General features: G+C 34.8%; 1 pseudogene; it reads left to right on the top strand.

Annotated features, from left to right (window-relative positions):
- Positions 1-1,520: 1,520 nt before the first annotated feature.
- LOC149799196 (uncharacterized) lies at positions 1,521-22,979 on the top strand (annotated as a pseudogene).
- The last annotated feature ends 17 nt before the right edge of the window (positions 22,980-22,996 follow it).

Genomic DNA, 22,996 nt, shown 5'->3' with positions numbered 1-22,996 from the left:
CCGCAGGCAGGACGTAGAGTCGTGAGGGAGAGAAACTTCCATATCCTTCAAAGTGAAAATGGGATGATGAGGTCACTCATCGGCCATTTGCGCTCCCAACAACAGCAATCAATTGGGAGAATGATTGGAGTAGGCGCTGCGTGTTTGGTGCTCAGCCTGGAAGGTGCAGGCATTAACCAGGTGCATTTGGAGTTTTAAAAAAACATACCTTCTCGGAGCTAACCTAATCTTTAGAAAAGAGACTACTAAAGTTGCCAATTTGCATGAGTGTGGAGTAGTGTGATTATAAACAATGACTCATTTACTGATGTGATTATGTGTGTGTGTGTGTGTGTGTGTGTGTGTGTGTGTGTGTGTGTGTGTGTGTGTGTGTGTGTGTGTGTGTGTACGAGCTCGTGTACGTTTGTGTGGATAGTAGAGTGTGTGTTTGCCTAAGTACGCATACGTTTGCGTGGATAGTAGATTTTAGGGGGTTGTAAGCGTTCGCGTACGTTTGTGTGGATAGTAAATATTTTGGTTTTTGATGGTACAATTTGGGTTTGATTTGCTCCTTCTCGTGTGTGGATAGTATATTTTAGTTTGTTTTTCTTTTTTGCTCCTCGCCTCTGTGTTGATAGTATATTGTGGTTATTGATAATATATTTTGGGTTTGATTTTCTCCTTCTCGTGTGTGGATAGCATATTTGTGGTTAGTTTTTTCTCCTTTCCGTGTGTGGATAGTATATTGTGGTTATTGATAATATATTTTTGGTTTAATTTTCTCCTCCTCGTGTGTGGATAGTATATCTTGGTTAGTTTTTTGCTCCTCCCCTCTGTGTTGATAGTATATTGGTTATTTTTTGCACCTCACCTCTGTGTTGATAGTATATTGTGGTTATTGATAATATATTTTGGGTTTGATTTTCTTCTTCTCGTGTGTGGATAGCATATTTGTGGTTAGCTTTTTCTCCTTTCCGTGTGTGGATAGTATATTGTGGTTATTGATAATATATTTTTGGTTTAATTTTCTCCTCCTCGTGTGTGGATAGTATATTTTGGTTAGTTTTTTGCTCCTCCCCTCTGTGTTGATAGTATATTGTGGTTATTGATAATATATTTTGGATTTGATTTTCTTCTTCCCGTGTGTGAATAGTATATTTGTGGTTAGTTTTTTCTTCTTCCCGTACATGGATAGTAATTTTTGGTTTGTTTTCTTCTTAGCGTGTGTAGATAATATATTTGTGGTTTGTTTTTCTTCTTCGCCTGTGTGGATAGTTTATTTGTGGTTTATTTTTTCTTCTTCGTGTGTGTGGATAGTATATTTTGGTTGTTTTTTTTTTTCCTTCTCGTGTGTGGATAGTATATTTTTGTTTTGTGGATAATATAGTAAGGGTTTGTTTTTTCTTCTTCCCGTGTGTGGATAGTAGATAATATGTTAAGTGAGTGTAGGTAGGAGATGTTTTCCTTCACGTCCGTGCTTGAAGATTATAAAGGGAAGCGTTCATTATTGGCGCCATTCTACGGAATAACAAAAGACGAAGATGGCAATCGCTTTATTCAACAACTTGAAGGATAGTTGGTACTGGGTGGTGGATGTCGCCTATGTAGTGGCGAGGCTTGAGAAGGAATGGAGGTATCCAGTTACAAAAGACTTTGTAACAAAACAAGGGACAAGCCTAAAAGTAGCCATGGGTCATGTGAAAGACATGATAGAGGAAGAAGTGAAGAGATTAAAAGGCTTCATTCACCATCAGTATGTGAGAGTGGGAACATTGAGGAGGGCCATTGATAATGTAATGAAAGTCAGGTGGGTTTTTTTACAAGATATATTGAATTTCACAGAGTGGTCTTTTGTAAGGTGGGGGTGGGGGTGGACCAGCTAAAGAAAGCAGAAGAACTAATGAGAAAAGTGCTGGAAGAAGAAGTGAAGAAGATAAAAGAAAGGTGGCCTAAGGAAAGAAAGGAAAACGAAAACAGAAAGAAAAAGGAGGAGTTTGAGAGACTAAATGAAAACTGGATGAAAGTGCAGGAGAAATTTAGATTGATGGGATATCCTGACTGGATGCCAGAGGATGAAAAGAAGAAAAAGAAATGAATCTTTACGAAAGTGTGGAAATGATGGAAAAAGTGGAGAATATAGAAGAAGAAGAAGTATAAGAACCCAAAAGCCCTTTTCAGGGCCACTCATATGCCTCGAAAAGATTTGCTTTCTTGCCTAAATTATTTTAGTGTCTTGTATAGTTGTTTGTCTGTTGTATATTGTCTGTTGACTGTGTTATCTCTATCATTGTCCCTCTATGAATGGTAAGTCCCCTTGTCCTTAAACAATTCTTATTCCCATGTTCAATTTCCCTTGTCGCTAGACAGTCCCATTCTTTTTTCTCGCTCTATAGTCCCATACATCTTATATTTGCCCATGTTAAATTCCCCTTGTCGCCAGGGTACAACACCCTTATTTTAACGTTAAAGTCCCATTGTCGCTAGGGTATTCCCATACCCTACTAATACTTGTTGACCATTAGGTGTGCAACAACACGATTCCCAGAGGCAATTCCTTTGAGGAATATTAAAACTAAAACAATAGTAAAAGCTTTGATAAAGTTTTGTTTATATTCAATTTGGACTTCCCAAATCTGTCCAATCTGATCAAGGGTCAAATTTTATGTCTGGAATGTTTCAGCAACTTATGCTTGAATTTGTCATTCAGCAATTGAAGTAAAAAGTGCAATTATCGTTCGACAAAACTACAATGGAGAGAACGTTTGCGTCTGGTGATAGAGTTCTGTCTCTCTTGCTCATTCTTCAAATTGTACTTCAGATAAGGTATTACGGGCAATACAAAGTTCAGACGAAAATGAGTGAGTTAAATTACAATAATAGTACTCATCCGATGCAAGTAAATAAAAGGAGCACCAGTATGTGGATTGAGATAGCCAGGTTCATAATGCAATTAATTTAGTTATACCTGTCTCAATCAGTGAGGATTTAAGCGAAGAATTGAAATCGGACTCTACTGATTTTGGAGTACCAAATCTTCGGAATTCAGAAACTGCGAAAATTCAGGACCATAAACTTTAACATTTGCAGCAACAAGAAAACGATGAACTGAAACAGTTATTACTTGAATATGAGTACTTATTTTCAGATGTTCTTACAAGAACAAATAAAATCTACTATGACGTTGAAATTGCAAATTCCACACCTGTGAAACAACACCCTTACAGAATTAATCCTCTCAAACAGGAATAATTGAAAAAAAGAAAATCTGACTTTGCTCGAGAAGGATTTTATAGAGCCCAGTGAACGTGACTGGAGTTTAACATGAATATTTGTTCCAAAACTAGATAATACTTTCCGTATGTGCACTGCCTATGGAAAGATGAACGGTATGACTAAAATAGATTTATTTACATTACCAAGAATCGATGACTGCATTGATAAAATTGGAATTGCAAAGTATGTCACCAAGTTTGACCTTCTGAAAGGATTTTGGCAAATTCCACTGACGGAAAGGGCAAAGGAAATGTTGGCATTCGTGACTCAAGATGGACATTATCAATATAAAGTTATGACGTTTGGGATGAAGGTTTCGCCATGTAATTTTCAACGTGTAATGAACAATATTACATATGCTATAGATAACTGTAATGCTTATATCAATGATGTCATTATCTACAACAACACATGGAAAGATCATTTAGCAACAATTCGGAAATTCTTTAAAAGACTCACTGATGAAAAATTGACAATTAATTGATCCAAAAGTGGGTTTTGCCGTGCTACCGTAACCTTTCTAGGACATATCGTGGGACATGGACAAGTTAAACCTATAGATGCCAAGGTCAAGGCTATCTCTTTATTCCCTGTGCTCATCAGTAAAATTCAACTCATGCGATTTTGGGTATAGTTGGATACTATCGGAAATTTTGCTCCACCTTTTCAATAATTGCTTTCTATTTTTCTAACCCTAGATACCGCTAAATAGACTAAATTTGACCACTCAATACGATCGTCTACAATCCAGACTCGTGTGTCAGAAATAGTTAATCCCTGAGACGAGTGGATCGTCATAGCGTATCCCAACACCCATGGAGATTTGTCAGCGCGTAATGCATCTTCGACTACACTGATATCAACGGCGACAATATCATTTAATACGAGATTCTGTTTTTCAGTCTGTCCTGGAATATCAACATTAATATTCTGTTTTCGTGTATCTGATGGTCTATAACATAACAGAACAGGCAATTCTGAGTATTTTTCTTTATGCAGCTGAAATAACTGCTGTTGTAAAGCGTCTCTGATTATTTTTCTGCTTGCTACTATCAAATCGTTGGGTCTCCATAAATTCAAAAAATTACTCATTGAGGTCTCTGAGATTACTCTGCGTATTATTTCACACTGAATTTTGTTTGATTGTAATCTGATTAATTTGTTAAATTCCTTTACATTTTCATCGAGAGCTCTATGATCATTATCTATTTCTTCGTAATAATCAACGAAATTTTTTAACCAATCATGTGGAGATGGTCCAACAAAAGGCGGCGGTTGACCATGATCGCCACACATTATTATAGCTGTATTTTTCGTCAACAACCAATCAAGAAACTTGTTTAATGTATTCAATGACACCGTACATATCTCGTCCCAGATAATTATTTTAGGTATATATTTTTCTCCCATTCGTTCAAGAGTCCATGTATGCCCGCGCCACCGAAAGAAACTATGATACGTGCACGATTGTACTTGCCGTTGTTTCATCTCCCGAGCAAGTCTATGTGTGGGTGTCAGCACGATCATATCTGAATTTCTAAAAACATTAATTGCTCGAGTCGTCTTGCCGCATCCACCAGGTCCATTGAGATATACTGTCTTATATCTAGTTATTGGATCACTCACAGGTGGCGCTTTCGACATTTCTGATATTTTATTACACTTACGAGAAAAATTTCTCATCGGAACATCTGCTGATTCTGTATAATTATGTAATATTTCCTCTTTTATTCTCCACGAACCCCATCGTTCATCATTACTTGTAAATTCCATAACAGATTCTAAATATTTACTCGAAATATAAACGAATCTGTTGCGACTCTGACTGCGGTCTCAGGAAATCTATTAATCATCGATAATAAATTTATAGAAACATAAGCCAACATAGAAGATCTTAAATGAGTATACTGTGGGGATACATCATTTATGTAACTAACGATCGTACCTAATATTGTTCCGTCGGATAAATAAGCACTTTCTCGATTTACAAGTATATTTCACGCAGTTGTGTCAGCGATTATAAAATCGTACTCGGCATCATCTAGAATTAATCGTGCGTGATGTCTTTTATGATCATATGCACCACCTTGAGTAAATTTACCTATAATTTTTCTGCCGAGATCTTTTGCGGTTTTTTCGTTATTTTTAAGTTTAATCTCAAGAATTTTAGAAGCTTCTTTGATAATGTCATCTTCGGAAACATCAGGACATTTTTCCTTAAATTCCTTAATAACTTCATCAAAACTGATAGAATCTGGCATGGGCAACCAAACTTCGGTCTGCGCGTGATATGATATAATCGCCTCACTGACCACCAACGATGTCAGTACAGCGCAATCTAGCATATATTGTAATAAAACTATAGGTGCCCAACGTTTTTCACAAAAATGTCTGCCAAACCAAACATAACAAATCTTATGAAGATTTTCGTTAAACTCGAATGACTCAACACAAGCGAGTCCAGTCAGATCAAAATCAGGTAATGGTCCATTAATTGCCACTCGCGTCATCTCGTTTGTAGGGTGACCAAATCTTTTAAAGTACACAGAACAATCTCCGTATCCTAGAAAACTTCCCGGATAACATGCAACCATATCAATCGAAATAACATCATTGTAATTATACTTGGTATTCCATAATCCACCGTGTCCGTATTCGACGCAACTTGTGCATACGTCCTCGAGTAAATCAAATCGTGTTGGTTTCCATGAATATTTTTCTCTAGCAAAATGAGCCGCAACAGATGGAACGGTAAAACAATTAGTTAGTAATTTATCGGTATTTTCCGCGGAGTGCTTGCACTCTAAAAACTTCTCCGCGAGATTTTTCATCTCGTCGTGGAGATGTTCTGTTCGATATATTTCACCATTCGGTCTAACAAACTGATCAAATTCACCTTCCTCATTACTTTTAAATAACCATACCGATACAGGATCGTTTTTACTTATTTCGTTGATAAAATCAAACATACTTCCCGAATCTGAGGGGTAAAATCTAATAGTTCGATCACGTGGAAATATTGTTACTGCGCTGGTCCATGCGTGCGCGTTATGATCAAAAATATTTATTGGAGCTCCTTTCGATTTATATTTTGATTCGTACAGTACTTCTCCCATTATTGTTGATACTTTTATTGGAAATTTTAATATTTTTCCTAATTCAGCAACATCTTTTATTGTAGCACCGGTATCCTTAACTCAATCAGCCCACGGGTTTATTTTTTCACGCCTTAAATCAGTTAATCCGTTTCCACGCATCGAGTTTGTAAAGTGTTCTATTACTCGTTCGGCTACACAATTTAACCTTGAAAATTTCATTGGTGCCAATTTATCAACGTTGGGTTTTTTATTTATCTCATAGATTCCATAAATAACTGCTGTTACAGGGTACGCTCGCTCATAATACGGTTATCGATACCAGTCAGCAGACCTGGTCTGGAAATTTTACTTAATATGGCAATTTTATTATTACCAAGGACAGGATCATATTTATCACGGATTATCCAACTACCTGTTTCTGTTAGTACAATGAATTTTATTTTGAAGAAATATTTTTGATTACCCTCGTACTCAGCGATGTAGTTAATGATAGTTGCCTCTCTTTTGTGATTCATTGTAGCGTCCTTGACAGTGTTGCGAATAATCTTGAACGTTGACCATACATGAGATGCACCATCTGTGTAAAATTCTTTCTTGGCGTCATGAATTTTACTGATCAAACTTTTATTTTTCGGATCAACCAGATCTCGTACTGGTTAGCCTGGAGATAATCTGTCGAGATTAAATTTACATTTAGAAGGCCTAGTTTGGGATAATCTCTCAAATTCGTTCATATAATTAAAACAAATATTTAAATAAAAAATATTATATATACAATGTCTCAATGCAGATGGCTCATGATCGGCTCAGTAAATCGATGCAACAAATCCTGCAGAAAGGAATTTTGTTGGATGCACTTACAAAGTATGCGACGAGGAAGTCTAGGACCAACACCGTGTCTGCGATGTGGTATTGGGGTGCGAGGAAAAACAAAATTATGTGCAAATTGCATCGCAAAACGATTCAGAGAACTTAAAAGATATTATGACAAAAAAAATAATAATAGTGAAAACGCTATAAAATCCGTGAAGGATTATATATCAAGATTTCAGAGAAACAATGATTTAAACAAATAATATTATTGTATCAAAATAAATTTGTCCCACATCCTGTCATCAAGAATAACGAGACAAATCGTAATGGTGTGATCAGAAATTGTAGGTTGAAGAGACCAGTTGGTACTGTTGATAAATTTGGTTATCTTAGATTTACTGTTGGGAAGAAAAATTATCTCTGTCATCGTTTCATTTACGAGTGTCACAAGGGTTTGATCAAAGACGGTTTTGTTATTGATCATATTGATGGAGATCCTCAAAACAATAGTTTATCCAACCTTCGAGTTGTTACGCAGAGCGAGAACTCTGCATGTGGTAATGCTGGAAGATGTAAAACAATCGGAAAGAGGGCGGTAAGTTCTGCAAACATAGAAACTGGTGAAGAAATAATATTTCGTTCGATATGTGCTGCTGCGAAATATTTTGATATTCACCTGCATTCGGTACAAAAAGTTGCAGAAAATATATATAAAACCGCTTTCTCAAAAAAATATAAGCAAAAAATCACCTTTCATTATTGTTAACTATCATCACTACATTGAATTATATTTATTTATTTTTTTGGTCAGAAATTATCATTATTATACTACGTACCTGAAGGTGGATAACTCCGTTGAGCATACTCATGTAACTGGGTTACTTCCCCTTGACCGTGTTCACGATCGTAAGCGGAAAATTGCTGGAATACATCTATTTCAAACTTGCTATGTATTTTTAACCATCTACGTCGTAATTAATACTCGCAGAAAGATATTTATGGTTTCTAACTTACAAACAGAACAAATAACTGCAGTAACATTGTGTAATAGTAGATCCGTTGTGGAGATATATATCATTTTGATGATGTGGAAAAACCCAAGAAAAATCCCCCAATTATGGGTTTTTCCGTGTTTCTCCACTATATATACTGGCCTCATACGCTGTGTTTTGCCCCTAAACTTGCTAGTGTGCGGTGGCAGACTAGGAGTTATGGGGCAGCCTCTAAACTTGCTAGTGTGCGGTGGCAGACTAGGAGTTATGGGGTTTAATGTTGTGTTCTGCCTCTAAACTTGCAAGTGTGCGGTGGCAGACTAGGAGTTATGGGGTTGTACTGTCTTTATATGTATCCTCTAAACTCGTAGAATGCAGTGGCAATCTGCGAGTTTAATGAGGATTGTCTTCACCCTCTTGGGCCTCTAGACCGTTGTTTGACAGGTTAGGGGCTCTCATAGGGGGTAGTGTTCCGTGTATACCCGTTGAACTTCGTAGAATGCGGTGGCAATCTGCGAGTTCCGGATTGTGCCGCCCTTAATTAAGATTTCATTCATCATATATGTTTGTGACGTCCTTGAAACATCCCGACGAACTACCTAGGGGTTCTGCAGGGATAATATTTTTTATTTTAAATATTTATATATTATATAATGAACCATGAAAATATCAAAGACATTATTTCTGCTATTAAAAAACTAGAAGAAAACGGAATTAATATATCTGATGAACTAAGTCCTGAAAAAATAATATCGGTTTTTGAAACGTTAGAAGAACTTAAAAATGAAAATAAGTATGTTCTATCATCTCAGTATAAGTTCATAAAGCGGATTCAGGCAGCTATGTTTCAATCACTACCTATGGTGAACGATGATCAAGTAAATGAATTTGTTCCTCTTTCTGTTGCAGTAGAAAAGGTCAGATCGGGATTATCCAACGAGTACGAAACGAAAAAAAAACAATCAGTACACGCATAAGATACTTAAGAAAAATTATGTCAGTAGGTAACGACCAAATCAACCCTGTCTAAATTTATTTTATTTATTCTGAAATATCTTATTTATTCTGAAATATTTTATTTATTCTGAAATATCTTATTTATTCTGAAATATTATATATTTATTCTGAAATATTTTATTTCTGAAATATTTTATTTCTGAAATATTATATAATTATTCTGAAATATTTTATTTCTGAAATATTTTATTCATTCTGAAATATTTTATTTATTCTGAGTGTTTATTTATTCTGAAATATTATATTTATTCTGAAATATTATATATTTATTCTGAAATATTATATATTTATTCTGAAATATTATATTTATTCTGAAATATTATATATTTATTCTGAAATATTATATTTATTCTGAAATATTATATTTATTCTGAAATATTTTATTTTTTTCTGAAATATTTTATTTTTTTCTGAAATATTATATTTATTCTGAAATATTATATTTATTCTGAAATATTATATATTTATTCTGAAATATTATATTTATTATGAAATATTTTATTTTTTCTGAAATATTATATTTATTCTGATATATTATATATTCATTCTGAAATATTATATTTATTCTGAAATATTATATATTTATTCTGAAATATTATATTTATTCTGAAATATTTTATTTTATTCTGAAATATTATATTCATTCTGATATATTATATATTTATTCTGAAATATTATATTTATTCTGAAATATTATATATTTATTCTGAAATATTATATTTATTCTGAAATATTATATATTTATTCTGAAATTATATTTTATTTTTTCTGAAATTGATGGGTTAGTTGATACTCAGAATTATGCAAACCAATCAAATTTGTTATTTTGATGGGTTAGTTGGTGCTCAGAATTATGCAAACCAATCAAATTTTGATGGGTTAGTTGGTACTCAGAATCATACAAAATGATCAAATTTTCAGAAAAAAAATAAATTATTTCAACACCATCAGGGTGTGATTGGTAATAATAAGGATATATTTTTATTCTGATAAATTTCTGAATTTTAAAAAATAATTATTCAGGTTAACTGTGATTCAATACTTTATTTTATTTCTGAATATTTTATTTTATTTTCTGAATTTCAGTGAATTGCGTATTAGATCGTCGGGTCAAACCCCTAGCGATTCTCTAATTGTTTTATCGATAAATTTGGGAAAATGATCATTTTTGCTAATATTTTATCGGAAAATGACAAAAAATTACATAAAAGAAATGTAATTCTCAAGCTAATTTTGATGATTTTTGTAAGTTTTCACACATTTATCGATAAAACAATTAGAGAATCGCTCGGGGTTTGACCCGACGATCTAATAGACAAAATCACCCAAGATGGGTAAAATACCCCTCAAAAACACGAAATTTTGTTGATTTACCACTGAAATTCAGAAATAAAATAAAATCTTTCTGATAAAATAAAATAAAATAAAATAAAATAAAATAAAATATTACTGATAAAATAAAAATAAAATAAAATAAAATATTTCTGATAAAATAAAATAAAATATTTCTGATAAAATAAAAATAAAATATTTTTGATAAAAAAAATAAAATAAAATAAAATATTTCTGATAAAATAAAATAAAATAAAACATATCTGATAAAATAAAATAAAATAAAATATTCCTGATAAAATAAAATAAATAAAATAAATTAAAAAAATATTTTTGATAAAATAAAATAAAATAAAATAGATTATTTCTGATAAAATAAAATAAAATAAAATGTTTCTGATAAAATAAAATAAAATAAAATAAAATATTTTTAATAAAATAAAATAAAATAAAATAAAAGAAAATAAAAGAAAATATTTCTGATAAAATAAAATAAAATATTTCTGATAAAATAAAATAAAATAAAATATTTCTGGTAAAATAAAATAAAATAAAATAAAATATTTCTGATCAAAGATCTAATCGCCCCTTGTCAATAATATTTCATTTATTCTGAAATATTATTTTTTAACTTGATCGACTTTAATACAGGAGTGTGCATAATTTAGAATCTGATCTCTGTTACAAATGATCTCGATAATATGTTTCTGACGGAGCTCATTTAACTGTTCTTGTGTTAATAAGAAATTAAGAAATCCTCGCTTCCGTATTCATCAATAACTAAATTAACGTTAAATTGCTCCATGTTTTGTGAAAACGCTGTTCTGATGGCGTTTTCAAGTACTTCTTTGTCGTGTATAAAAACCATCACGTGCTGGTACATTATATAATATTTACTTGATTAATTAAGATTTCACATACAGATTTATCACAAGCTGTTCTCCACGTATGTCAATTAAGCGATTAAGGTGGTCTGTGAGCTTAAAATTTATTCGTGTTAACATATTATTGTGACACCGCAGATACACAGGATTAGTTGGTTCTTGCACGATTAAACTTCCACGGGATACTTGTGGTGTAGATGTATATAAAATATATCCTTGTTGAGCTTGATTTGATCTTCCGAGATTTATTTGATAGCTGCCATCGACTACGTCACAAACCAGATTGACCACGATCGTGCTGGTTATATTAACGATTTCGGGAGGTACGTGCCTGCCGGCGCCGTGTGGATCATTATTATATCTGAGAACAGTTGGAGGTGGTGCTAGTTTTCTCCACGCATCGAGTATTTTAGGAAAATATTTATCAATGACATCACTGACAGATATTTTTAGTTCATTCGCGTTATATCCGGAGAATTTAAAATCTGGTAGATCAGCTTCCTTTATTTTATACTTGTCTAAAAACTTCTTTTTGCCATAGTGGTCTGCTTTAGCATTAATTACTGCATTAATTAATCGCTGGTTAAGATATTCCATGTCGGATACAAGTTGATTTAATATTTCTATACGCGTAATGATTTCTTTGCGTGAGCTTGTTATATCAAAAAGATGTTCTTGAAAGTACTGTTGTAGTTGCTCTAGTTGTTGTTTATGATGTTTCTGTAAAAAATTTAGCAAGTTCAATTATGCTAATAACAACTAGGGAAACTGTTCTGAATTCTGTTTTTTCAGACGAAAATGTCCAAGAAAATACATCTCTATCAGGTAAATAAAAAATGTATCACCAGCTTTTGAATATTTTGTATCAATTAATATTTTTTATACACTGTATCAATTTCTTGATATGATTGTCCATCTGTGACATAATCAGATGTTTTCCGTTCTGGTGGTCCTTCACACACTGGCGGAATTTCAGACCAACCTAATACGGATCTTATCGTGGACTGATAAATATCAACGACATAATCAGGAGAATGTATCTCAACCGTCGAGGACAGCGTCGGCTCATGAACGTTAATCGATATTTTTGACTCTCTTCCGGTTATTGATTTTATTCTACGTTGAAATTCCTCATTGATCTCTTCAATCTCATAACTGCCAGTGGGTATTCCAACATCTATCCAGTCAGGAGTACCATCTGGTTTGTTCTTGTTAGCAAATACAAGCGAATTATTTGCTGGTGTACCATTAAATGATTTTGATCTGATATTTGGCCAGCTGTAATATACTCGTAATTGCGCTAGTGCTATTTCTTTTACTGGAATTGCAGTAGGAAAATTAATACTAAATTCAGGATTAGTTTAACTTACCGAGATCATCGTTATCTTTGGCAGAGTTGTATTAGTCCCGATCTTCTAGAGTAATTCTGTCATTATTAATATTTGTATCTTTAATACCGATACCTTCATGATATATTTTAGTTATCATTGAAAATTCAAGATCAGATATAATTCCATCACTGAGACTCGCTGATAACAACGAGGATAATTTCGAGTATGCTACCGTCGCTGTGTGTAATTTTATTATGTAATCGGATAATTTTTCATTCGTGCAAGTACATATTTTTTTTTGTGATGATATTGAGCACACCTGCAATAGTTGTTGCTGCTGAAATACAAATAGTTACAGCTACTGGGGCCATCATTGTCACCGCTGATAATATAACACCCGTTCTAGCAACAACAGCAGATACTGAATAAACGATCACGTCCACGATAACTAATCGTCGTCGATATTTCTTTACTTTTACTGTATACTGTTCGACTCGATCTCTTAACGCCGCCTGCCATTCACGCGCTTGATTGTACCTGTATTGTGTACCATCCATATATTTTTATGCAGTAACCAATTGAGGTGTTTCAGCCACAAATTCCAAACACCACCAGTAAGATGTTGCGGTTAATTTCTTATCAGCTGCTTCCAGAATAAATATTTCTTCGGTTCCGCTATTTAATATAACAGATACAATCCCGGAAAATCTGTCGGTGGAATGACGCCATGGATACGTTGTAAATATTTCAAATTTTGCAACACTAAACACAGAGAGCCTGTACACGCCAGTGACTGTTGATGTATATTTGATAGTTTTATTTTGCTGCGACCATGTTGCGAATCCCGATGATACCGTGTATACGATGTTTGTGATATGTCCGTGAGTTATTCCAGCTGAAATTTTAATCAAATTGGTTTTATTAACGATCTCAGGAATCCCCACTACGATGTCTTGCTGTGTTCGTTTGATCGTGTCTAGGTTAGTTTTGATATCAGCGAGTTTTATGTCGATGACGGGGGGAGTTCCAAAGAACTTATCCGTGGCATCATCGGTTTTTTGAAAATTTCTTCGAAGTCTTGCAAAAGCGTTTACATGAACGTCATACTCGGCCCGCAACGTGGATAATTTACCATCTACGGTGTCGACGTATTTTTTTGTTGCTGCGTCTTCGTCGGATGTTGGATCTCTTAAAACTATTATCTTATTCCCGTTCATGCTTAGTTCACTCGTCATTGTGTCACCGGTATTTTTCATGCGATTAGCAACGCTTCTTGCAATTTCATTTCTGATGGTTGTATACGATATACTTGAATCCCTGATTTTGCCGCTGTCAGTAAATATAGGAATATTATCCGTAACTGCACCGAGTACTCGTCGAACTATATCATTCCATCTGATGTTGCTCGTTTTTAGTTTTCCGTATCGATCCTCAAAAATAACAACCTCATCTGGATCAACTCCAGCAAGATTCATGATATCAGCGAGTTCATCTTTAGTCGCGTACTTTGACAGATCAACGTCGCCGGGTTTTTTCGCAGCGCGTGAGGATCTTCTTCCGTAAATATCGACCATTATAATAAGACCTGTTGTTTAAAACGCTTTACGCGCAACGAATCGGTTGCTTGTATAAGCATGCACAACTTTATGTGGCGGTTTGGATGATTTTGATATAGCGTTAAGTACATTAATTACTTCACGGCCACTTATTGGCGGATCTGTCATTGTTTGTGTGGGTAGCGTTGAATACCAAACTTTGGAACCAGGGGTTCTTGCGTGAAGTGGTGCAACATACTTGACAAATTCAACGGGTGGAGCTAACCCGTACGAATCAAAATAAACGATTCCACGTGGATCAACCGCGTATGATACCCAATGAGTACCGGGTCCTGAATTCGAGTCTAGATTAATGATACCTGTTTCGAGTTTATTTGGTTGTTTCGGTAATTGATCTCGCATAAAAACACCTCTAAAGACTTTAATTTTTAATCGTTTAGCAGCATCAAGTAAATCAAAATTTGATGCTGGAGTATCTAACGTGGAAGCCTCAGACCTCTTCCCCAACGAGATCCTGGTAATCTTAGACCGCTTCCCTTTTTGCGTCCATTTCCAGTTGCTTTCTTTAGAGCCATTCCAGCAGCTGTTCCAACAGCACCTAATGCGGCTGCTTTTGCTACGGCTGGAGCAGCAGCAGCTATTAACGCTGTAATAGCCGCAAGAAGTGGAAATATACCACCCGTTTTAACCATGTCCTTGATGGCACTCGGAGAAAGATGGAATTGAACTCCGGTTTTTGATTCTAGGGCTTTATTGAAATGTTTAATCTGATTATTTGTCAATGATAATTTGTTTGGACCACCACCAATCTGATCTCGTTTTAATGATATTTCAGTCCCGCATTTGTTGGCGGTTTTTGATTGAAGCTTTTTTACCTGACCAGGAGTCAGAGTAACATTAATATGACCATACGACATTTTTATATAAATATATTTTTCTGAATAATTAAAGATTTTCCAATGGTGCATCAACAACCCTCATTCGACCACTACCACCTTCAAGTAACATGGCTTTATCGCTGAGTATGACCGCGATTGCTCTATAGAAGGCACCACCACCTGGCGGGTTAGTAACACGAGCTCGAAAGTGTATATCAACGACAGACTGTTTAGACAAATCAAGATATTTCAGCGAAAAGCAATAAATTGGATATAATGTTGCAAAATCTAATTGTGATATTTGCAAACCAGTATCTATATTTTGATCACGTCCCATAAATGACATCAAACGATGATATGCACGCGCTACGTGATTTTGATCAAAATTTGACAATATATCTTCAGCTGGTTCCAAGGTTGTCAAATATCATATGTGAACGTTCTTTATTATTCGTCCGTGCATTATCTTGCATCGCAATAAAAATATGTGGTGGCGCAGAAACACCTTGCTATGATGCTATGTGCCATGTAAATAAACCATTAACATTATTTTGAATAGCATCTGTGGTTACTGTTAACCATGATAGCAATGAATTACCGCCTTGATCCATAAAAGAAAGTAATTTTTGTTCCTCAATAATAGATGGAGTCATTACTGGCATCCAAAATGAAAGTTTCGTTATATTTACTTTACCAGCATCAGCAGCACCAGCCCCTCGCCAGATTGCATCATTATCATCACCTTTTCTTACGAGCACAACTTTGTGTTTAGCTCCAAAGATGACCTTTCTAACATTTCTGCAAAATCCAAAGATGTGAGATAATGGAATTGCACATGAAAAATTTCTATTATCTCCCGACAATGCTGCTCGACGTGTTGCAAACCCTAAGTTGAAAGTCGAGGTAATATCTTTTATGATTTCAAATTCACCTGCTGGTCTAGTTTCACGATCGGGGTTGGCAGCTTCTGCCTGATTAGCAACAGAAGTATCCCGTGGTGTGAGTAACTTGGTATATTGATTATGGTTGGCGTTGTCGGTGATATCTTTAGCAAACATCATTGTTGGACCGGCTGATCTTGTGTAATCATCAGAATATCTCGCTAGACCAATTATTGTTGTAGCTACATCGACATCCTTTTGAACTGATTCAATATTTTTTCCGTCAATCATATATGTGGCGCTATCAAACAACGCCATAATCCCGTTATTGACAAAACCAACACGCAAATTGGTACCATATGGTGTATTATCCCCCTTTACAATTTCACCTTCTACTTCAATAAACGCCTCAGCGGGTAAGAAAAATCTACTTGTATCATGAACCTGTAATTCGATTCTTCCCCGCTGATTTGGTTGTCTTGCGTCATAAGAATAAAACTGATAAGCACGTACCGATTCATACTTAAGGACAGGTGTCTCCATATCAAATGATGTGTCTGATTCGCGCTTGAACATTTTATTATAATTACCATTTTTCCAAATGGTGATCTAAATTATCGTCGACGAAGACCGCTTCCTGCTATTAAATTTGATGTTATATTTCTTTCTGCTTCTTCAGATAATTTTGCTAATTTTTGATTTGCAGCCTGATTTATTATTTTACTGACATCTGTAGGCATAATTTCAGTACTTGGTAATTTTACTGGTGGTTGTGATTTTCGTCGCAATAATCGTGCTAGTCTATCTTTGACCGCCGAGAACGCCTTACCACCAACATTGACAATTGCTCCAGGAACTTTATCACGAACAATATCAATAGCTTTCATCGATAATTGTTTTGCAACGGGTGCTACTTTTGGAGCCATCCTTGTGAATAATCCCTGTATAACATCACCAAGTCCATCTCCGTAAGTAGCTTTATAGATTGGTAATCGTGAGTTTACCGCTCTGACCTGCACGGGTTTACGATGATTATTATGTATGATCATCTTATGTTATTTGCTATTTATCTAACAACTAGTCATCAACAAGTTCATCGATAAGTTCTCGTTAAACTCCGATATCATGATACCACCTTGAAATAATCGTCGACAAATATCAGATGCTTCATTAATTATTTCTGGTGAATTATTTCCGGCACGTTTTCCCCCTATAAGAACTTCTAATCGTGATACATCATTAATGATATTATCAGGACAAACAAAATTATTTCCCAGACCACTACCAGTAGCACCCGGTACATCGTAAAATTCTTCTTCTGGAGATTTCGGTCGAGGAGGTTGTTGTTTGTGTTGTGGAGGAGGTTGTTTTTGTTGTTGTGAAGGAAGTTGTTGTTTTTGTTGTTGATCAAAAAATAAATCTATTGCATGAATAAATGCAGTATATCTAGTATCACTGTTTCTAACCTGGTCAGTATATATATACGAAATATACGAAATATACGAAATATCCACTTGTACCAATTTTCACGACTTATAATATCATCGGCATACTCGGTTTTTAAAACTTCTTTTCGACGATCGTAACTCAATGCAGCAAACTCAGCTAATTTATCTGTATTTTTAATTTCCTTTATGTTATTAATATATTATTCATTAAATCTATCTTTTACATCAACCCTTTTCCTGGTTTGTTCTGTTTCTGTTTCTGGTACACGATCTTTCATTTTACTTACTTCAGTACGAAGTCTACCAATACCCTCAACAGGTGGAGGTTGAGCCGCAGCTATATCAGTTGGAAGATCTCGTAGAATCTTCTTTGTTTGCTTAGTTCTTCTTGCTATTTGTTTTGATACCGGAAGAAGATCTTCTTTGATGACAGCTGTAACTTGTTCAGTAGCTGCAGTGACGGGTTTAAATAGTTTTTTAGTATCTTCTTCGTACTCAACTTGCGCTTCTTGCTGCGCTTGTAGATTTTTTCTGAATGAGTCTCTGACAGGAAGAAATTTTTTAATTGCTTCTAATCGTTCTCGTGCTATTCTTGCAGTATGAGGTTCCGGATGTACCATTATTTTTAAAATAACAATTTTTTAATTGATAGCAGCAGAGAGGGCGCGACCTCAATAAAGCGTCCACGTGGTAAAATAACCCCTCCTACGAACAAAAAAAGACAACGACGTTAAAGTAACACCCCCGTGAAATCTTTTGGAAGATTTTATTTTTGCTTCAATTTGTGTCGACGCTTTTTATTTTTTTTTCGTAGGAGCGGTTCTACTAAATACTGCTAAGCCTGACAAAGCCAGACAAAGCCTAACAAAGCCAGACAAAGCCACGCGAAGTCAGATTAAAAAAAGAGTGTATATATTGTTCATTATATTGATGGAAAAATTAACTTAGCCGAAAGACTAATTTTCAACTTATTCTTGCAGATTTAAATGACCGAAAATTGGGCGACAAAGTCTGAATTTCAAACAAACATAAAGTATTGATAAAATATGACACAATCATGTTGGAAATGTTTGTTATAATTTTATAAATTGTTCTTCGACTGATTATGGAAAGAACATTCAGTTTTCTAATATATGTTATAATAGGAAAAATACAATTGAGATGAACTTCGTTAGTTTAATCTTGATACACTTTATTTCATGTTTTAAAACTGTGCTTAACAAGACTTTGAACAATAATCTTGGTACATATTTGTACATTTTTATTTAGCGGCGAGGCATGCCATATTTGATAGAAATCTGAAATCGATTATTAAGAAATTATGTGATACTTTCTGTTGTTTGTTGTTTTGTAATGTTAGTAAATATATGATGAGAATTATTATATACTTGTGTGTTTTGTGAAGACTGAATGCATGTGTGTTTTTCATAATAATGGCCAATTGGCTTTAGTGATCTTAATTTATTAGTAAAAACCAAAATTGCTCAATCGGCTTTTGTTTAATTGGTTTAGCCAGGTTCGTGTCTTTGTTGACGTAAATCGTCAAACAGAAGTCAGTCTGTTATGGTGAAATGATCGCTTGAACAACAGATGGTTGAGAAAGAAACAAAAAAAACAACATTTGTTATGTTCAAAAAAAGCACGGCAAAACATTTAATTAGGCATCGCGTTTGACGGCTCCGGGAGTAATTCCCCAAAATGTAACACCTGTATACATTTGAAAAACTAGCCAATTAAAATCATGCCATATGACACCTATTTATACTAGGGGACACGTACATATTGGTTTATCATTCAACAATTTACTACGTGTTAGCGTCATTAGATATCATTTACATCTCTCTGAAATATATTTCTTGTTTATATTTAACATACACCATGCCTAGTGCTTCTGCTCGAAAAAGACAAAAGACGAACTGGCCCTGTGCTTTATGTGGACTTAATTGTGGTGTTGGATCCCTTGCTTGTGATAATTGCAAGTGTTGGATGCACGCAAAGTGTGATGGTTTGACAATTGATGATTTAAAAACTATTTCTGGACAATACCCTTATGAATGTCGTATGTGCAGTCGTACAGCCGACGGTGGAGTGTACAACTATGAAAGTGCAATGAACAGGCTAAATACGGTAATTATTATTATTATTATTATTATTATTATTATTTTGATTATGAAAAAACGTTTCACCGTATTGACAGAAACACTTGTCATAAATTAGCAAATGAAAATAGTAAAATGCTTACTATACTAAAACCCATATATGCAAATGTGAAAGTTTATGTGAAAAGGCCAAATGGCTTGCAATAAATATGTAACTGCCCGGCCGGGGTGTTTTATCACCTTTTTTATTTTCATTATTTCTAAACTATTTATAGACATATATTCCTGACCATATTAACAGTGTATCGGTTCAGTAAACTATTAAAGATATAGCACCTGAACTCTTGATCATCATCGGGGTTTTAATTAGCCATATAACTGATTTTGTTTCTTTTGGATTTTTTTTTCTCTTCAAAATATGTTATTCGTGCTTTATGTTCTTGGTAGAATTAATTGTGTTATGTTGTGTACATTAATTAATCCTAAAATTGATATATTTTGTGACTGTACCTTTATTTGTCATAAACGCATGTAATTTGGACTGATGAACTATGTTGCCAATAACGCGTATGATGATTATTAAATTTTAAGATTGGTTCATATTCTAGTGCGTGGACCATCCAGGCTGCAAGTGATGCGCTGAATTGTAACATCAACGCTTTGTACCCAAATATAAACGGACCTGCTGACTACATAGCACAACTCTTGACGAGAACACATGTGCCACAGTGCACAAATGAAACAACGAAGTCACTTGGAATTTTGTGGTCGAGAATTGGATTACAGGGCGGTCGCATCTGGTTGCCGAATCATTTTGTGGCACTGGTTCCATGTAAAAATGAAATGGTCAGCACACCAAATAAGTCAATGAATGGTATGAACCTCACTTGCGAAGAATCATGTATCCCCACCGACCCCATTGTCACAGATGAGGATAATTTAGCACAAATTCAAAGATTATGCCTGGATATAACTTATACTTTGGGCACGTTAAATGGACATATTGAATGTGAGGATCCGGCAGCATCATCAATCCCAGACATTGGAAACAGCATTGAAGCTTCGGAGCATACCGACGAGATGACCAACATTCAGGAAATACCAGGAACTTGCCGTCTTCCCGGTAAAAAAAACACTAAATGCAGAAGAAATACTCAGTATAATTGTGAGTGACATTCCGACTGTGAAACAAATACCACCTGGAATTAAACAAAATGTCTATGTGGTTCTGGATAATATGAACAATACAGAGAGAAAAAAAGCACACAATTATAAGCCTGCGCAATACTAGGATGACTGTGGTGTATGGGACTCAAAGAAGTCCCGCGTGTGTAAAACTAAATATCTGATAAGAGTAAACGGAGAAGATAAGAAAATGTGTCAAGTTCTAGTCAAAGACGATTTGATTTACACAGAAACACATGAAGCGGGAACAAGGAAAATAAAATTGCTGCAACCGCAGCCACCTAAGTCAGAGCTAATTACATTTGTTAGGTATTATGCAACACTAAAGAAAAAAAACAAATTACAAAAAACGTGTCACATGGTTACACGGTTTAAAGTGTAGAGATGTCGCCATAGTGGAATATACTATGACGTTACGCTGGTTCAACATGGGAATGCAAAAATCTGCTCAGATGGTTATGAAAGAACGAATCCACAGGTTATGGATAAAATTAAAGAACTTGCAGAACACCAGAAACCGATAGATGTGTACGCCAGGATGACTGATCCATCCCATAATATATCGGTAGATTATCCGCGTGATATCAGACAGTGTCAGAATATTAAAGCCGGAATAAAAGCGGAGAAGATAACCAAAGGAAGTTCACATAATGTCGCCGACGAGTTACTGGATGTTTTGAGAATGATGAGTGAACATCATCCCTATGTAGCTGAAGTTATTCATTCCCGAGACAACGCTCTTCCTGCAATTATCTGCTACACAGAAGCACAATTGGCCGACTTTAAATTAAGTCCGGAGCAGGTGTGGTTGGCATTGACAGAACATTTTCCCTCGGGAAATGTTTCATAACAACCACAGTATACAAATCGCATAAAGTGATGCGGAAGATAACAGGCGATGCGCCAATTTTGTTGGGGCCATTGATGCTCCATTGTCCCAATGGTCGTCAACAGAACTATTTCCGGTTCTTTTCCCATCTAAGAGGTGTGCTGGGTACTGAACTTAAAAATTTGGAGATACTAATGGGGACTGACGATGAGAAGGCAATGGTCAACGCTATTGATCTGGCTTTCCCTGATTGCAAAAGAAAGCTGTGCAAGAAACACAATAAAGACAATCTTATCCGTCAAATGACAGAAAAGATTCCCAAAAACATTAAGGAACGGATATGTATCGTTGAAATGATATTTGGATCAAATGGTGTTGCCACAGCCAATGACTCAGCAACTTTTGACGAACGTAACCAAATCTTGAAAACTAAATTGACTGAAAATAATCACGGAGATTTTTTGGTCTATTACGAAAGATACATTCAAGAGAAAATAGCAAAACATGTTGTATCCGGTGATGACCAACTTTGGACTAATAATAATACGGAAAGCATGAAGAACCGGTTAAAGGTCACAGCGGTCACGTCCTCTGACGGCATGTACACTGTGTTGAAAGCCCCAAAATTGGCAAAAAAGCCAAATCAAAAAACACAGTGCCGGGCGACAAGGACTCAGAGAAGGAATTAGAAAATGTTTGCTTTGTCTATGATCGTTATTTCTTATTTATAATCGATTTAACTCAGCGCAAAGGAACAGTTTAAAATATGTAACCAGTTTAGAATCTGTGATTATTCATTGTAGATTTGATTGGCCGTTGCCAAATCCATGTTCAGCATTTTGTACTAAATAAGAAGACATTATAAAAATGGTATTTCATAATTTAAAACAATTTAAATATGACATAAATACGGAAATATATGTTAATTTGGCTTGTTATAAATGCCTTCTTTATTCTAATATACGATTTCTTCTTTTCTTCCTTCTCCTTCCATCCTGATCTCTTCCTGTGCCGCTTCTTATACTATTATTTTCTCAGCTTCCCCTTAAGAGTTTAGTGCCGTCTCTACGTGCGCACTGGGAGAGAGAGACATTTGGCGATTTTAAATATTTTCTTTTCTCTTTCTCAAGATAATTATATATTTCTACAAATAATAGCAAGGATATAATATTTTGTTTTGGCATACCCATTTACATAAGTTGTCGCTGTTACCAGCTGTAATTATTATCGTGTTGTTTCTTTGACTATGGGCAATTTCGCGCCCAATAACATTCGTCCCCAAGACGTATCGGTCCTACTAAACACAGCAAAGACGCGCAAATACATATATAATTATTGTGAATTACGTTAAATATTAAATCTTGCATTTTCTCAGACATTTTCTTATTATTATTTGTACAA

This window comes from Sinohyriopsis cumingii, chromosome 5, assembly GCF_028554795.1.
Source record: "Sinohyriopsis cumingii isolate HCF-2022 chromosome 5, ASM2855479v2, whole genome shotgun sequence".
Lineage (NCBI taxonomy): Eukaryota > Metazoa > Mollusca > Bivalvia > Unionida > Unionidae > Sinohyriopsis > Sinohyriopsis cumingii.
The sequence above is the reverse complement of the archived record's forward strand: the minus strand, read 5'-3'. Positions and strand labels throughout refer to the sequence as shown.